Genomic DNA, 19,175 nt, shown 5'->3' with positions numbered 1-19,175 from the left:
GAAGTCACCAGAAGCAAGACCAGACGTACGGCTATGTCCCTAGCACCTCAATTCTCTAAACCTGTTTTGTCTAACCTCTCTGTACAGTCCGAACCCGAACCTATGCAGTTGGGGGTCACTAGACTGTCGGAGGCCGAAAAACAGTATAGGAGAAGGGAGGGGTTATGCATATATTGCGGTAGAAAGGGACATATGATAACTAATTGTCCAGTGCGTCCGGAAAACTTCCGCACCTAAGAACCTTAAGGGGACAGATCTTAGGTGTGATGGAGTTGTCCTCTAACAAATACAAAAGTAGATTCCTCCTTGAGGTATCTATTTCCCTTGATAACAAGAAGTTTTCTTGCAGTGCCCTAATGGACTCAGGTGCTGCTGGAAATTTTATTGATGTCCAGTTTATTAGGGGTAATGAGATACCGGTCAGGGAGAGACCTACACCGCTAGCTGTAGAGGCTATTGATGGTAGACCACTCACACAACCGCTTATAACCCACAAAACTGTCCCTATTACGATCTCCATTGGGGCCTCCCATAGGGAGGAGATGACGTTTCAGGTTATTACTTCTCCATCATGTCCTATCATATTAGGGTTTCCGTGGCTGAGTAAGCACAATCCCTATATTGACTGGGCTAATGGGGAGGTATTAGAATGGGGTAAAGAGTGTATGGGGAGATGTATAAAACCAGTACTAAAGAGATTGGATACTATTGACCTTCCCACTACCACTCCCCAAACTCTTGGAGTTCCCATACAATACCGAGAACTTCAGGAGGTGTTTAACAAGGCTCAATCCGATGTATTGCCTCCCCACAGAGCATATGACTGTGCCATTAACCTGTTTCCAGGCGCTATGCAACCTAAGGGGGCAGTTTATGCCTTATCTCCCCAGGAGAGTAAAATAATGGAGGAATACATCAAAGAATCCTTGAGCAAAGGGCACATGAGAAAGTCATCCTCACCAGCTGGTGCAGGATTCTTTTTTGTTGAGAAAAAGGGTGGTGAGTTACGCCCTTGCATAGACTACAGGGCACTTAATAAAATCACTGTAAAAAATGCATACCCTATCCACTCATTTCCGAATTGTTCGATAGACTTTAGGGAGCTAAAGTATTTACTAAGCTTGACCTTAGGAGCGCTTACAATTTGGTTAGAATTAAAGAGAATCATGAGTGGAAGACGGCATTTAATACCCATAGTGGACACTATGAATATCTGGTAATACCATTTGGGTTATGCAACGCCCCGGCCATATTCCAAGACTTTATAAATGATGTACTCAGGGAATTCATTTACTCATTTGTCTTGGTTTATTTGGACGATATTTTGGTGTATTCCCCTGATCTTCAAACTCACCACTCCCATGTGAAACAGATTCTGCAGACGTTGTTGAAAAATAAACTTTATTGTAAATTAGAAAAGTGCATATTTGACCAGCCTGAAGTCCACTTGTTGGGTTACAACATCTCTGCATCGGCATTTAAAATGGATCCTAAAAAACTAGAGGCTGTACTACACTGGCCATTACCCTCTGGTTTAAAAGCCATTCAAAGGTTTATTGGTTTTGCCAACTATTACAGAAGATTCACCAAGGGATTTTCTTCTGTAATAGCCCCAATCACTAATATGACTCGCAAAGGGGTTAATAGCACGGTATGGTCCAAAGAGGCTGTGAATGCTTTTGAGACTCTTAAACAAAGATTTGCCTCTGCGGACATACTAAAACATCCCGACACCAGTAAACCTTTTATATTGGAGGTTGATGCATCCGAGACAGGGGTAGGGGCTGTTCTCTCTCAGAGAGAAAGCCAGGGAACACCATTGCATCCTTGTGGCTACTTCTCCAGAAAGATGTCTCCTGCTGAGCGCAACTACGATATTGGCAATAGAGAACTGTTGGCCATTATTCTTGCCCCAAGGAGCGGCGACATCTTTTGGAGGGTTCCAAGGACCCCCTGTTGATCAAAACCGACCACAAAAATCTGGCATATATAGGGAATGCCAAACGTTTGTCTTCCAGACAGGCTAGATGGTCACTGTTCCTTTCACGTTTCAACTTTCTCATTACTTATAGACCTGGTTCTAAAAATACCAAGGCTGATGCCTTGTCCAGGCAATTTGATAATGAGTCAGCTCCGGAACAGGTGACATCTCCTATTATTCCACCAGAGTGTATTATTGCTACTACTGTCCTCTCACTGTCTTCTCCACTGCTTGACACCATACTGGAGGCCCAGCCTCAGGCGTCCAGTGGTAAACCGTGTGATAAACTGTTCGTTCCCCTATGTGAATGGGTTAATATCATGAAAGTTTTCCATGACAATATAACTGCTGGACACCCGGGCATCAATAAGTCCACTGCCGCGATCACTAGATCATTTTGGTGGGATTCACTCAGGAAAGATGTAAAGGAGTATGTGCAGGCATGTTCTGTGTGTGCAGTTTTTAAGGTGACTCATGCACTTCCTTGTGGCCTGTTGCAGCCTCTTCCTGTTCCTGAGATTCCATGGTCCCACTTATCCATGGACTTTATTGTTGAGCTTCCTAGCTCTGCTGGGTTCACTACTATTCTCATGGTTGTAGACCGATTTTATAAGATGGCTCACTTCATTCCTCTCAAGAAGTTGCCATCTTCGCAAGAATTGGTCCTAATTTTCATACGTAAAATTGTCCGTTTGCATGGCATCCCTCACAATATTGTGTCTGATAGGGTCTCTCAGTTTGTGTCCAGGTTCTGGAGGGCGTTCAGTAAACAATTGGGGATTGATCTCTCCTTCTCCTCCTCCTACCATCCACAGACCAATGGTACAGCTGAGAGGGCTAACCAGTCATTAGAATTTTATTTGCGTTGTTTTATTAATAGCACACAGGACAATTGGTCCGAACTACTCCAGTGGGCCAAGTTCGCTAGAAACAATGCCGTTCATGACTCCTCTGGGCACAGTCCATTTTTTGTCAATAATGGTAGGCATCCGATGGGCGGAGCCTGGCCGTCGGCCTAAGCAGCAGCAGGGGACACGAGCTCCTGCTCCATGGGCAGGAAAAACAGCGTTTTCAAGGGCTTAACAGCCCAAAGACCCACCGGGGTGCATTACCCAAGTTAGGGGTGCACCTCTGACTACAGCAAATATTTTTCTGAAGCCCGTAGGTGCTCAACAAGCAGAGCAGCACACGCGGCCTACAGAAGCTGGGGCCGAGGAGAGGCGGCCGCTCTCTCCGACACCGGATCCCCTCAGCAACGAAGGTGGTCTCCAATCCTTCCCCCCCCCCCCCCCCTTTGGACCGGTGGGAGATATCCCGGTCCTCCTGGACGGACAGACCAGGCAAGCTGACCAGCCCTAGGGCACACATAAACGAGAGAAGCACGAGTCAGGTGAAGCACATCTAAGATGGCCGCCCGTCACAGTTCACAGAGGGGAGCCACGACTACCTGTATACAGCCCTCCTCCCTGGAGGCCCTCGACAGGCTCTGCTCGGCCTTCTATGAGCTGCAGTGCAGCAGGGGTATGTCCAACCAACAAGCAGCACGAGCGGTGGCCATTTGGATCCGACCACTGACCCGCCGCCGCCATTATGGCGCCCCTCTGCAGGCATTCCAAGCAGGCGCCCGTCCAAACAAGCTCCGACAAGCAAACAGGAGAGAGACAGACCGCACCAACTTGAGCACACGCACCTACCTACACACAAGCGGCAAGGTGAACGCCGGACAACTCCAAAGCCCCAGCGACGCACCCCAGTGTACCTCTGACCGGCTGACCACCATGCGGCCACCTGGGACAGGAGCAGCATATCAAGCGACGGTACAGGAGGCCTCTACACATTACAAAGTTGGAGATAGATTCTTGGCGCCCTGGTGCAGAGGCCTATGGAACACACCGGCTGAAGCCTCACCCCTGCCACCTAGAGGCATAGGATGACTCTTACTACCCCATTGCTGGATGGCCTACTGCCACGCCACCACGTCCCTGCAGCTGCAACGGACTTTGCCTCACAACAGTAGGGCACAGCAAGATAGACTCATACGGTCATTCACGGTACATACTCAAGTTAATACAGCCTCACAAGAAGTTTATTGTGATTATCTGGTGTTTCTCAAGCGCATTACCGCCACTGTTTAACGTTGTTTTATTAAAACATACAAATAATGAGGTACTGCTAATAGCTACCAATCTACCAAGCTATGCCTACACATATTGTATATTGAATCCCTTATTGCATATACTGTTATTCCTATAACCTCAACATTCATAGCTTAAGCACTATTCTATACTTTGTAGCCAGTTACTGCTCTGTTTTAAACGTGTTCATGCAATCTCTACCATAGCTTAGGTGACAACTGTTTAGTTAAGCATGTTATTTAAAAAAAAAAAAAAATGTGCAAACTATCATGCCACTGTTTAACTTGTACGAAAACTGAACCACGCTGTTGTGGCGCTTATTGAAATACTGTAACCACCTGCACAACCAAAATAAAGAATAAAAATAAAAAAATAATGGTAGGCATCCTACGGTGCGGTATTTTCTGATACTGCCATTCCTGCTCTGGATGAGCGTCTGGCCTCCATTCGGGATACCTGGGTTAAGGTTCAAACTGCTCTAGGGGCTGCTGCTGAACGCTTCAAACATTTTGCTGATAAGCGTAGGAGTGCCAACCCGGTGTACCAAGTGGGGGACCGGGTTTGGTTGTCATGTCGCAACATCAAGCTTAAGGTCCCTAGCATGAAGTTTGCCCCCAGATTCCTTGTCCCTATAGAGTGCATCGTAGGATCAATCCAGTGTCTTACTCTCTGGCTCTTCCTGCATCTTTAGGGATTCCCAACACTTTTCATGTGTCCTTACTCAAACCTCTTGTCTGCAATAGATATACTGTTCCTTGTGTTCCTCCCCCTCCGGTGGTGGTGGGTGGTCAGGAGGAGTATGAGGTATCTTCTATCGTGGATTCTAGGTTTTCTCGGGGCACTTTACAGTACTTGGTTGTTTGGAAAGGTTACGGTCCTGCTGATCGTTCTTGGGTTTTGGCTCCTGACCTGCATGTGGGCCGTAAGATCCGCGCTTTTCACGCTAAATTTCCTCTCAAGCCTGGCCGGTGGGCGTTCTTCAGGTGGGGGGTAATGTCACGTATTCATCCGCTTATAGAAATGTGGTTAATGACATTTACTGTCCACACAGGAAAAGTTGTGCCGAGCAGCAACCTAATCCACAGAAGGGTTAATGCTAAGCAGCAATTGTGCAAATAAAACCTGGTGTCACGTATTCATCCGCTTATAGAAAAGTGGTTAATGACATTTGCTGTCCACACAGGAAAAGTTGTGCCGAGCAGCAACCTAATCCACAGAAGGGTTAATGCTGAGCAGCAATTGGGCAAATGAAACCTGGTAACTGACTTTGGGGTCAAAGGCCGGTTACAGCCTATCAGAACTAGAGGAGGGGTATTTAGGCCCAGTTCTCATCCTGCTCAGTGCCCTGTCTTGGTTCCCCTTGTGGTTGTCCGAAAGCGCGTTCCTGTTATTAGTTTTCTACCTGTTTTTTTTACTTTGGCTTTGTTTATTGACTTCTCTATATTCTTTTGAACTGAGAAGCAGGTTAAGAAACCCCACTGGGTATTGTTGGGAAAGTCCCCCTGCTCCCCGTCGGCTGGTTGTCAGGCGTGTTAGGCTCCTGGGCTTGTGATTTCCTGGCCTCCGACTTGAGTTGAGAGGTAGCTGAGTCCCGCTATGAGGGTGGGTCCGGTGTGTGCCACGCTGCCAGCCCCGGGCTCTGCATGAGCCAACCATCTGTGCCCTCGGTTCCGGTTCCATGGCTGGCCGGCAACGGAGTTCCTGGTAAGTGTGGTCAGTCCAGGTGCTGGGCTGCGGTTTGAGGAGTGACCTCTGAGGCTCAAGTCCCAGGAAGGCTGTCGTGGGGCTCAGACCCAGGCTTATGGTGCGGAGGCTAGACAGTCCCGACCCGCTTCGGGGGGAGCGATGAGGGAGTTCCACTACTCAATCCCCTTGTGAAAGTGATGTGCCTCCGCCTGCGGTGTTGCCTGTGGATGGTGAGTGCAGTCGTGACCGTTGTGGACCTTTTAGACCGCCATGTTGCAGGGAGGGCGCATGTGCTTTGATGCCCTACGGTTGCATATTGTGGAGAGTCAGCCTCCACCAGCCGGGACCGGGATAACCTCCTCGGCCCAAGGGGGGGGGGGGGGGGGGAACGGGGCCTGTGAGGCGTATCACAGGATCTTGGTACGACAGCCAGGCTTGTGAGCAGGGCTGCGGCCGTCTGCCCCGCGTCTCACCCAACTTTTCATTTAGATGTAACTTACTTTAAAAGTTTATATCTCCTGCTCTGTTAACTGAACTTCAGTTAAACACAGGAGGCTCCTGCAGGGTCTAGCAAGTTATTAACAGATCAGGAGATAATAAATTCTAATTTTAAACAGAATTTGGAACAAAGAAAGTGTAAACATTACAGGAAGTGTTTAGGAAAGCTATGTAGAACTCAGTGGAGCTTAACTCGAGATTCAGACAATTGCCAAGAGCACTCCTCAATGAGCTGAATTAGAAAGTCTGTGGTTGGACAGCCACAGAAAGTCTGGGTTGGAGAAACAGGGAAGGGTTGGCTCCCTCACAAAGTGCCAGACTACAAGGGACTGCAATTACACTATGAACTATCAGTGAAGCATTTCTAAAGAGGCTGTTGGCTTGAGGGGTCTCAATTAGGGGGCCCCTGTCTTAACCCGGGCACTAACGGCCACCGTCTACTGTTGCAAGATATTCCTGCTTGGTAATAGAGTGTGTTTGCTTAGGTGGCACGTGTCTCTCTTTCTTGCATAACGACAACCTTATTTGACATAAAGACAACCAAGGACATTGTTCTTTTCTTGTTTCCCCTGTAATCCCTGTAACCTTAGAGAATACCTGAGATTGTTACAGAATTTAAACACTTTATATTTTAAATAGTGAAAAACAAAACTGGAATACAGTGTTATCTGAAGGCATCAAGCACAATGCCTACCCCTATCACCTTGGAGTACACTGCCCTGTTTTGGTTCGGTGAGAGTATGATGGTCTGCAGCAGCTCACTTCAGCCTCTGTCTCCCTGCTGGCTGTGCTGCCGCCACCTCCTTACCGTGCGGCACACGCTGTATAAACCTGACTGTCACTTCTCCCCAGGGGCCGCTGCACCTGACTAGGCACCTATTCCATAATAAAACCCAACGGCTGGCCCTAGGTGAATGGGCCAGCTGATGGGCCCCCAGAGTGTGTAAGCCCTGATGCACTGGCGGTAATTTGCCACTGCTCATATTTAACTTTTAATGTCTCTTTTGTTTAGGAAAAAAATATCATCATGCATTCCATTTGAAATCTCTCCAATATGTTTGATAATGGGTAAAAATAAAGCCCATGAGATATGATTATTAAATATGAGGTAAGTGAAAATGTACAATAATGTACTGCTCTTTGAATGGTCACTTTGTAAAGGTCAGTAAAGAAAAGCAGAACAAATTCTAAATGAAGTTTCTGATGTCCGTATCATTCAGTGTATGCTCTGCAGGTGGGAATTATAGGCAAATGTTTCCAACTATATATGTCCAGATAATTGTAGTGATGGACTTACATTGATGGTTAACTTGTTATTCGATGAGTTCGGAGGCGTCCAATCCCTTTAGAATTAAAATAGTATCTCTAGGGGGCACCCGGATTTGAACCAGAGACCTCTCGATCTGCAGTCGAATGCTCTACCACTGAGATACTTCTAACACTATTTTATTACTTATCTTACACATTCCACAAAATAATTCACATCTAAATGCTAAAAGGAAGTTAAAAAAAGTGAAAAGCTCGAACCCTGGGTATACCTTTTGAACAGATCGATTGACGGATGGACTAGAAGGGAGCAAAAACTGATCCACAAAATTACTCTAGCTGCAAGGAGAGCAATAGCATATACCTGGTTACAACCAGACGTTCCACGCACAGCGAATGTCATAACGAGAATTAGGGAAGTGCGTCTGATGGACGATTTGGCTGCTAGGGTAAGAGGGTCCACTGGAACATTTCAGAAACTGTGGGAGCTGTGGGATGATAGCGCACTGAGCTCTTAGGGAGTGAGGGTTGTCTCCGCGTGGGTGTCGCCGTCTGCCCCCCCCCCCCCCCATCTCTCCCTCTCCCCTGTTCCTCTGCCTTCTCTCTGTGTCCTGGGCTCTCCTTCGCGCGCCTCGCCGACCCGCCTTCTTCTTCTTCTATTTTTCTACCTCTTTCTTCTTCCATTCTTTCCACTGAACTGTTTCTATACCTTCCTTTTTCATACGCCACAGCCATGTTTTATACAGGGCAAGTGGCGTTAGGCCTACAGGTACAGATGACATTGCATAATCTCCAATAGTAAGAGCTGAATATGATATGCTCATGACACCGCCTAAACCAACACTATCACCTTAATAACTACTGTACCTGGTTTTGTGTTCGAATAAAAATCTGTAAACTGTGCATCTTAGCCAAGCCAGTCCCGAGAATGCAAATGTATAATATTACTTGCTACCTATCACGTGTATTGGCTCTGTCAGATTGTGATTTTGCATTGCACAACAAAAATAAAGAATCTAAAAAAAAAGGGGAAAAGAGCTACAGAGGGAACATGTGGTTGTTTCACATGGGAATTATAGGCAAGGTGTTACACATGTCCACATAATTGTAGTGATGGACTTACATTGATGCTTAACTGGTTATACAGGTTCAGAGGTGATCAATCCTTTCAGGACTAAGTTGTTTATAAAAAAACAGGTGAAGGGGGCACCCGGATTTGAACCAGGGACCTCTCGATCTGCAGTCGAATGCTCTACCACTGAGCTATACCCCCTCCCATGGTAAAATTGTGGGGATTGTGTGTTGGTTTTTTTTTTGTGTTCCAAACACATATATATTAAAATACAAAACTTGGAAGACTTGTGCTTATTACACTATTCAAATGACTGTGCTACTTTAGCTAATCTTTGGGCCACACAAAAGGGTGACATGGCACAACAAGTCAGCACACTGAGGAGCCACAAGTGCAAAATGAGTGTTCTGGACAGATACAAACGTTTGTCTTGTGTGGGTCTGTGTGTGTGCCTTAATCATACGTAGCATAGTTGTCATAGAGTTCGGATCCGATTCCAGTATCTGGGTGTCTGTGTGTCCAAGTCAGGGTGTGGTCAAGGGTGTGAGGGCCTGGGATTTGGGAAAGGGGATGGGTTGAAAAACATAGCAGAGTGGGGAGGTGAGGCATGTGGGGGGGGGGGAGCTAGAAGAGATAGTGGCATCAAGGTGGGTGGGCATCTCTGACGCCCTGCCGATCTGTACCCCCATTCTCCGCCCCAGACCGCCCCGCCCCGTCAGCACCACCGGTGGCCGTCTCTCCTCGGTTCCTTGTATGCTCCTCCCTAAATTCTGGTATAGTCAAAAGGGATACGAAGTCATCTGAGGTGACATATGGCATCCAGTAGAACCACCTCTTCGTGTATTTTTCCTTTGCCGCTGCTGTGGTTGCCTTCAAGTCTTCATATTTCCGGGTGTCCTCCACCTCTTCCACCCATCGTCTGAGCGGGGGGGTGCGTGGTTGCTTCCAAAAGATAGGGACTGTTGTTTTCGCTGCGTTGAGAAGCCTAGGTATCACTGATCGTTTATATACCTGCGTGGGCATCGTCGTGTGGTGCAGCAAGAAGGGGGCCGTTGTCATTGGGAGGCATCCCTCCGTAGTTTCGGTGATCACTCGTCCCACCGTTACCCAGAATGGTCTAATGAGAGTGCAGTCCCACCAGAGGTGTAAGAACGTCCCGGTCTCTCTTCCATATCTCCAGCATGCGTCCGATTTTGAGCTGTCTCTGGTGTGAAGGTCTGCTGGGGTGACGTACCACCTCGTGAATAGTTTATATGAGGTTTCCTGGAGCCTCGCTGAGCCGGGAGTCTTCTGGATGAGTGTAATTATTTTATCCCAGTCTGCGTCTGTGAGTGGCTCCTCAAGGTCCTCTTCCCATCTCCGAATGCATGGCGGTGCCAGGAGGTACCGTCCGGTTGCCAGCGAGGTGTATATTTGAGAGATCGCCCTGGGGGGCGGTGTGTCCATTCTGCATAGGGATTCAAACTCTGTACATTCCCGTATAAGGCTCGGTTGTTGGGGGATCGAGCGCGTGTAGCGCCGTATTTCTTCACGCGCTATAGTGTGTAATAGGGCATGTCTTTGGTCCGGAAAAAGGGTGGTTATTGGGTGTATTGCGCCCGTGGATGTGAGCACATCTACTATCCGAGGCAGCGCGTTGTTGAGCCCTGATTGCAGGGTTGGGCCCATGTCTCCTGCTGGGAAATCTGGGTTACCTCTGAGGGGAAGTAGGGGACTCGGGTCCGCCGTAAGATAGAATTTGGGGCCTTTTTGGTGCCAGATCCTGAGTGTGGTCTTCACAAACGGGTTCACGTGATGTATGCGTCGGCTAGCTTCCTTAGTGAGCAAGGGTAGGGCTCTCAGGTCGCAGTTAGTGCTGTCCGCTTCCAGTTGGATCCATGGTTTTCCTTGCGGCTTGGTTGACCAACTAATGATCCGTGTAAGGTGGGTTGCGATGTAATACTTCTTGAAATCGGGGAGGGCTAGACCCCCTTTGAGTTTCGGGAGAGTCAATTGGGAGTGGGCTATTCGGGGGAGGTTGCCTTTCCATATGAAGTGCCTGACTGACGCTTGGATGGATGTAAAGAAGCTGTTTGGTGCCGCGACCAGTACGGTTTGGAAAACAAATTTTGGGAGAAGAGTCGTCTTCACCGCGTTGATGGGGCCTGTCCAGGATATGTAGTATGCGTTCCAAGCCTGAGTAATAATATTTGGATATATAAAAAACGTTCCTTATATAAATCATATATTATTTACAATACATCATGAACTAAATTTGTTTTTTTTTTACTTGAGTGACAGAATCGGCAAATTATAGTATAATAACTCTCTATATAAAAAAAATAATCCATATAACATCTTTTTACATAAAAATAAATATATCTTATAATAGTGAATCAAAGATATATATATATATATATATATATAGTGTCTAGTTACCTTGACCAAAAACAAAATGAAAGATGCAAATCCCCTCTGAAGTATTATACACAAACAGTAACTAATTATAAGCCCAACCTCTCTCCACATATAAAAATATTTGTGTGTGTATATATATATATATATATATATAGTAGTGGATAAGTAAATAGGCAAAAAACACATGAAGAAAGGATATGGTGAAAACCATCAACCACAGTAGGTTATGACATAAAACAAGCCAGATCCACATCTACATTCATTCCCTTGGGTTCTAAGGTATCTAACTGATATATCCAGTATGTCTGTCTTTGAGATAGTTTCAATTCTCTCGCCGTTCCAGGTGAGTACCCGGGTCATTTTTGATGAGTTCAGATATGTTCAATCTTTGTTCTAGGATTAGATGGTATCTAAAATGTAGGTAAAGGGGCCACCCGGATTTGAACCAGGGACCTCTCGATCTGCAGTCGAATGCTCTACCACTGAGCTATACCCCCTGCCATAAGAAAATGTGGGGATTGTGTGTTGTTTTTTTAATGTTTTTGTTTTTGTGTTCCAAAGACATACACAGTAAAATCATAAACTTGGAAGACTTGTGTTTATTACACTATTCAAATGACTGTGCTACTTTTGCTAATCTTTGGGCCACACTTAAAAGGGTGACATTAGTGATTATCTGTTGATAATATGAGCTCACAGGCATTCTTTTGGTGTTGGGTGGTGTCTGGGTGGAGCCTACATGCTCTGCCACTTAGCTATACCCTCACCCATAGGAAGCATAGCATTGGGGGTATACTGGTTCATGACAGACACAAATCATATTTCACAACAATTGTCTCACTCTCTTATGTTTGGGGGGGGACATATAGTGAAATACAAAACTTGCAAGATTTGTGCTTTTTACACTTTTTTTTACTTTTCTTACACGAGGCAAAATTATTAACATTCATGTGTGAAGAACAGCAATCGTCTTTATTTCACTCGATGAAGCCAAATAAATTGTTAATGTTCAAATATTAGGAAAAAACATTGAAATGCAAATAACCAAAGTTGTTATAAAAACATGAAAAGCCAGCTCATTTTCTTCTAAGTGACTTTGCTACTTCTGCCAATCTTAAAAACTAGATAGCATTTTAAATATTTTGCTACTTCTACTTGCTTTGGGAGATAGAAAATAAGGGCAGTTAGTGATGAGTTAAAATACGTCAGAAAACTTGAGACAAAAATAATTCCAGGTAAATCCAAATCAAAACACTAGCCGACGTCAAAGCTAATGGAAATCAGTCAATTGTACAAACTAGCGGAATAAAAATACAGAAAAATCTCAATATCAAGAGGTAAGCACTTCAGGACTAACAAAATCACAAGAAAGCAATCAGTTTTGAGCAGTCGAGTTTGGCTCTGTAGGAAAAGCTCTGGTAAATCCCTTCTACTATTTTGTGATGTACACCAAATTAGATTATTTTGAGTTTTATCATAAACCCTCAGAGATAAACTAGCTAAAATCCACATAAAGGGGGTATCTGGATTTGAAACCGGGACCTCTGCAGTCGAATGCTCTACCCCAGAGATATACCCCCTCCCATCATGTGTATTACACTAGTTGTGATTAAAGGGACACTCCAGGCACCCATACCACTTCTGCCAATTGGAGTGGTCTGGGTGCCAACTCCCACTACCCTTAACCCTGCAAATGTAATTATTGCAGTTTTCATAAACTGCAATATTTACTTTGCAGGGTTAAGTCCTACTCTAGTGGTTGTCTATCAGACAGCCACTAGAGGGACCTCTGTGTTCTTAAAACACGAAAAGTGTGTTATACGACGCTGGACGTCCTCACGCTATGTGAAAACCTCCAGCGTTGCAGAAATCCCCATAGGAAAGCATTGAATAATGCTTTCCTATAGGGAGGTCTAATGCGCGTGCGCGGCCATTGCGCTGGACGGCAAGTCACTGAAGCAACTTGGAATGGGGGGTGGGAGGGAGAGGGGCACTGGAGAGTCCCTTTAAGCGGTAGGAACAAACTTGAAGCACTGGGACCTAGACATAATAAAAGAAAAAAGGAAAGAAATCTTGAGGCAAGATAGCTTCTACAGAAATAATAAAACAAAAAGGTCTAGGCTGTCATGCTATAGGAGTGGGTGAGCCAGCCGATTCCCATAGTCAATAAACCCATAGTGCTTTAAAAAGGTCCGCTAGAAATAATAGCATACGGATACTGTGCTAAGGTGCCCCTCCTGCCCCAGGCCTTATTAAGGGCCGATAACATCAGTCACGTATTTGGTAAATCTTAGGTGCCAGGTCCCTTCCAAGCCTAGGAGTGCAAAATAACTTTGTCTTGCGTTGCTTTTGTTGTAAACAGCTGGCCGGTTTCCGCGTGTGTGGACGTTGTCGCAGGTGTAATTTCCGGGCACCTTGTCAGGGCTATGCCGCTAGATAAAAGCAATGTTGCCGCTGCTCGATCCTCTAATGCCCCCAAAAAACGTAAGAATATGTCCTCCAGACGCAGCAGAGAGCTTGCAATGTAATCATGGAGATCTCCGTGGGGCCGTAGCAGGCCTTGCACCTCTGGAGTTCCTATGGTCGCCATCTTGGGTATCATGACTTTTGCCATGACAGTAACTTGGGTTATGCATGTCGAGCAGATCGGCCCAGGGATGACCCCCCCGATCCAGTGTGGGTGATGAGAAGAGTTTTTCCAGAGAACGGGAGCTCATGCTGAAAGCGTCTTTTCCTCTTTAAGATCAGGCTCCGCCCCCCACGTGCTGATCTTTTAATGGTCACCTTGTTAAGGTTAGTAAAGAAAAGCTGAAAACTTATTTTAAAAAAAGTTTCTGACTTCAGCATCATTCAGTGCACACCCTGCAGGTGGGAAATGTGGGTAAAGTGATGAAAATGTTTCCATATAACTACATCAATGGTTAACTTGTTATATGATGAGTTCAGAGATGTTCAATGTTTAGGATTAAATAGGTATCTAAAGGGAGGTCATTGTTTCAGGATTAGATGGTAGGCAAAAAGGGCACCCAGATTTGAACTAGTAAAATCTCAATCTGCAATTGAATGCTCTACCACTGTAGTATACACCCACTAATGTGAACAATATAGGGATTATTTATTTTCTGATGACATATAGAGTGAAATACAAAACTTGGAAGACTTGTACTTCTAACATTATTTTATTACTTATCTTAGACATACCGCAAAATAATTCAAATCTGTAGGCCAAAAGGAAGTTTAAAAAGGTGAAAAGAGCTGCAGAGGGAACAAGTTGTGGTTGTTTCAAGTGGGAATTATAGACAAGGTGTTGCACATGTTTCCACCTATTCATGTCCAGATAATTGTAGTGATGGACTTACACTGATGCTTAATTGGTTTTACAATGAGTTCAGAAGTGATCAATCCTTTCAGGACTAAATTGTTTCTAAAAAACAGGTGAAGGGGGCACCCGGATTTGAACCAGGGACCTCTCGATCTGCAGTCGAATGCTCTGCCACTGAGCTATACCCCCTCCAATGAAAAACATGCAGGGATTGTGTTTTTTTTTTTTATATATATTTTTGTTTCCAATGACATACAAAGTGAAATTATTATTATTATTTTATTACTTATATAGCGCCATCAGATTCCGTAGCGCTGTACAATAGAATGGAAAACATGTGGGGATTGTTTTTTTTTTTTTTAATGTTTTTGTTACTTGAAGTGTTGCAAATGCTTACAGCTGAATCCTGGCTATGTTTGTATACTTTTTATTTAACCCCTTAAGGACACATGACATGTGTGACATGTCATGATTCCCTTTTATTCCAGAAGTTTGGTCCTTAAGGGGTTAAAATTGCATACAATGTAACATTCTTCTTCTCTGACTGGGTAAGTATATTAGTACTTAGGCAATACTGTGCTTCGGCACTTTGACACTTCGGAACTTCGGCAACTTCGACACTTTGGAAATTCGGTAATTTCGGAACTTCGGGACCTCGGCAATTCGGCACTTCGGAAGTACCCGAATGTCCGAATTGCCCGAAATTCGTCCGAATTCATATTCGGACCGAAACGAATTGCACATGTCTACTATTCAAATGACTGTGCTACTTTGGCTAATCTTTGGGCCACACTTAAAAGGGTGACATGGGACACCAAGTCAGCACACTGAGGAGCCACAAGTGCAAAATGAGTGTTCTGGACAGATACAAACATTTCACTGTGGAGCTCTGAAAAACAGCCTCAGAAAATAGTTTATTGTGCAGGAATGGTTATATAACACAAACCACAATTGTAAAAAAATGCATTCTCAATTACAGAAAACTTTAAAATGGGTAGTACTGCAAAACACACAGGTGATTAGAGGAACAGTGGACAGTGAAGCACTGGAAGTATTGCTTGGCCATGTGTAGGCTCAAAGTAAGTTAAAAAAATACTACAGAAGGCACATGTGTTGTGGTCTTTAGTGGTCCCAATAGCACATTAGTAGATATTGGGCTTTCTCTAGTTTTAATGCAGACTTTCCTTGAAATTGCAAATTTCTGGCATCCCTGAACTAACTCTGTTTAACCCCTTAGTGGATAATCTAAAGATACAAGGGATACAACTAGGTGCTAAAAATATAAAAAACAAACAGCACATAGTGATGTACAGTATACAATGTGACACACAGCAGTATTAGATTGCACTCACGAGATAGAGATTAAGTAAGCGCCTCAAAGACCACACTAGGGCTGCACTGGTCGCCACCTTAGGAAATAATGGATAATCAGCAGGCACATGTACTTCAGGATACGGCGTCACGGATTAGATGCAAATATGTATTTATTAGGCACAAACTGCCTAATTAAAATATAATAAAAATGAATGTAAAATATCTAATCACAGTGGACTTCCTCAGAGATACAAGTAAACATAGCAGTACATAGCAGTACATACAAAATATGTATAATCCCAACCCTCCCTCAGTCCCATTAAATACACTTATCCAGTGTTGTTGATTGTAGCGTGCTCCAGGTGTGACTTGGTTCTATGCCGATCTCATTCGTTGGTAAGGGGACCAGCTCTCCCCATAGGTTCTCATTCGGTACCTTCTCAGATGTTTTCAGTTAACCATCAAGATTCCCGCGTTCTTACGGAGTTTTGTCGGCTTGCGTTCCACCAGACGACATATGTGTTCCACGAGATGTTTCCGGTACCGGGGAAATGTCTGTGCATCTTATGGAGCGAATGTGAAGGTTCACTTACCTGTCTTGAAGCGTGGGCCGGTGTTCAGCGCGCACCGCGGTACTGGAACTTCAATTTCAGGTTCCGGTTTCCGGCGGGACTGAAAGGAAGTGCGCACTCACACTTCCTTTCAGTCCTGCTGGAAACCGGAACCTGAAATTGAAGTTCCTGTACCGCGGTGCGCGCTGTGAAGCCGGCCCACGCTTCAAGACAGGTAAGTAATTATGGGACAAGGGTAGGGAAAGTGCACTATGGGACAAGGGGAGGGGGGGGACACTATGGGAGGGGGGGAGAACACTATGGGATGAGGGGGGAACACTATGGGAGGGGGTGGAGAATATTATGGGAGGGGGGAGAATACTATGGAAAGGGGGGGAACACTATGGGATGAGGGGGGGGGGAACACTATGGGAGGGGGGGCAGAATACTATGGGAGGGGGGGAAATTTCCTGAAATTTCCTTCTTAAAATGAGGTGTGTGTTATACGCCGATAAATACGGTATATATCTTATAATAGTGAATCAAAGATATAAATATAGTGTATAGTTACCTTGATCAAAAACAAAATGAGAGATGCAAATCCTCTCTGAAGTCTTATACAAAAACAGTCACTAATTATAAGCCCAACCTCTCTCCACATATAAAAAATATTTGTATTTATATAGTAGTGGAGAAGTAAAGAGGCAAAAAACACATGGAAGAAAGGCAATGTTGAAAACCATCAACCACAGTAGGTTATAGCATGAAACAAGCCAGATCCACATCTGTGTTCATACCCTTAGGTTCTAAGGTGTCTAACTGATATATCCAGTATGTCTGTCTTTGAGATAGTTTCAATTCTCTCGCCGGTCCAGGTGAGTACCCGGGTCATATTAGCCACGGACGTGCACAGTATTTTTGTCGGACGTACCCTACACGTCCGAGGTCGGGAAGGGGTTAAAGTTCTGAGGTAGCATTAAGTTTGACCACTCCAGGGAGCGGTATTACTTCTTAATCCTTCTGTCATCAAACACGAGGTGAGTGAAAATGTACTACGTGCTGATGCTTTAATGGTCACCTTGTTAAGGTCAGTAAAGAAAAGCATCATTCAGTACACACCCTGAAGGTGGGAATTGTGGGTAAAGTGATGCAAATGTTTCCGTCTAAACACGTCCAGATAATTGTAGTAATAGAACTACATCAATGGTTAACTTGTTATATGATGAGTTCAGAGATGTTGAATCTTTTTACGATTAAGTGGGTATCTAAAGGTAGGTCATTGTTCTAGGATTAGATGGTAAAATGTAGACAAAGGGGGCACCCGGATTTGAACCAGGGACCTCTTGATCTGCAGTTGAATGCTCTACCACTGAGCTATACCCCCATCTATTGAAAACCTACGGGGACTTTTTTTTTCCCTGATGACATATATCGTGAACTACAAAATGTGGAAGATTTGTGCTTTTTACACTATTTTATGACTTGTATTACACATAAGGCAAAATGATTCACATTTAAGTGTGAAGAACAGCTTTTGTATTTATTTCACTTGATGAAGCCAAATAAATTGCTAATGTTAAAATATTAGTAAGAAACGTTGAAATACAAGTAACCAAAGTTGTTATAAAAACATGAAAAGTCAGCTAATTTTTCTTAAAAACAAGATAGCATTTCAAATATTTTGCTATTTCTACTTGCTTTGTCCTCAGCCTACATTGAAGTTTAACTGGTTCTCTCGCCGGTCCAAGTGAGTACCCGGGTCATTTTTGATGAGTTCAGATATGTTCAATCTTTTTAGGATTAAGTGGGTATCTAAATTGTTCTAGGATTAGATGGTATCTAAAATGTAGGAACCAGGGACCTCTTGATCTGCAGTCGAATGCTCTACCACTGAGCTATAGCCCCATCAATGGGAAATGCATGGTGACCTTTTTTTTTCCTGATGACATATATAGTGAAATACAAAACTTGAAAGATTTGTGCTTTTTTTTTTTTTTTAATTCTTTATTTTTGTAGTGCGTAAGTTTATAACAGTTGCTTATGAGGTACCCCAAAGGCAAGCCTCTAGCACATTTCAAACATTATAACATAAAGGTACAAGAAAATTCTAGCACGTATTTTTATATATATATATACACGGTTAAGTCGAGTAGTAAACATGTAGTGTAGTAGCTTAGCCTCTTCTATGACATAGTGGCAACAGTGCATAATATTATGATTAAGTTGAGAATTAACATAAGCCTTCATATGTTTATACAGACTAATAGGTGTACGTGCAGGTAAGCCCTCAGTTTCTCTAAAGATTTTAAACAAGCTGGGGTTGCCATAGTATTCCCCACCAACTAGTAAAACAGTGCCTATTAATTGAGCAGTTACGTGGTAATAGGTAACGGTCTGACACATGCTTCGCTCGGGTCTGGATCTAGGTTCCGAGTGGAGTCAAATGTTTGTACACATACAATTCGCTTGAAGCATTAAATGGGTGTCAAGTTGAAGCACCATCTGAGGCTACAAAGTCATGTGGCACAGGCTAGGCATCGTATGTTATTCAGGGTAGACTCAATAGTTAAACAGGCATTTCTAACTAGATATAAAATTAAGTAAAATAATATAATGACTATATGATACCTCAAAGGGAAACATGCTGTTGAGAACCCCGTTATAGTAATGGGCTTGCGTTAAATGCATATGAACAAATCACTAGGCATAACATTGCTAACAAATATCAGGAAGATGCTAGGTCGTCTATGCTTAATAGCTGAAAAAAGAAAAGAAAAAAAAAAAGAAAGATATCTAGCAAGATATTACTGGCTAGTACTGCTTAATGTTAAATTAATGGATCATGCTTATGCAGGGTATGTCAGTGGATGGGTAAGTATTCTTAGCATTAAAACTAGGTACATATCCTGACAATTTAATTATGAGAGACATATGCACTTGCTAGGTAGATACA

General features: G+C 44.1%; 4 non-coding genes across 4 annotated transcripts; all 4 read right to left on the bottom strand.

The window, feature by feature from the left end:
• Positions 1 to 8,767: 8,767 nt before the first annotated feature.
• On the bottom strand, positions 8,768 to 8,839 carry TRNAC-GCA (transfer RNA cysteine (anticodon GCA)). The gene has a single exon. It is a non-coding gene; the product is annotated as a tRNA-Cys (tRNA).
• A 2,621-nt stretch (positions 8,840 to 11,460) lies between these two features.
• On the bottom strand, positions 11,461 to 11,532 carry TRNAC-GCA (transfer RNA cysteine (anticodon GCA)). Its single transcript has one exon. It is a non-coding gene; the product is annotated as a tRNA-Cys (tRNA).
• A 2,942-nt stretch (positions 11,533 to 14,474) lies between these two features.
• Positions 14,475 to 14,546, bottom strand: TRNAC-GCA (transfer RNA cysteine (anticodon GCA)). Its single transcript has one exon. It is a non-coding gene; the product is annotated as a tRNA-Cys (tRNA).
• Positions 14,547 to 17,534: 2,988 nt separating this feature from the next.
• On the bottom strand, positions 17,535 to 17,606 carry TRNAC-GCA (transfer RNA cysteine (anticodon GCA)). Its single transcript has one exon. It is a non-coding gene; the product is annotated as a tRNA-Cys (tRNA).
• Between the last annotated feature and the right edge of the window lie 1,569 nt (positions 17,607 to 19,175).

This window comes from Pelobates fuscus, chromosome 6 (assembly GCF_036172605.1).
Source record: "Pelobates fuscus isolate aPelFus1 chromosome 6, aPelFus1.pri, whole genome shotgun sequence".
Lineage (NCBI taxonomy): Eukaryota > Metazoa > Chordata > Amphibia > Anura > Pelobatidae > Pelobates > Pelobates fuscus.
This window is presented reverse-complemented; position numbering and strand designations above follow the sequence as displayed.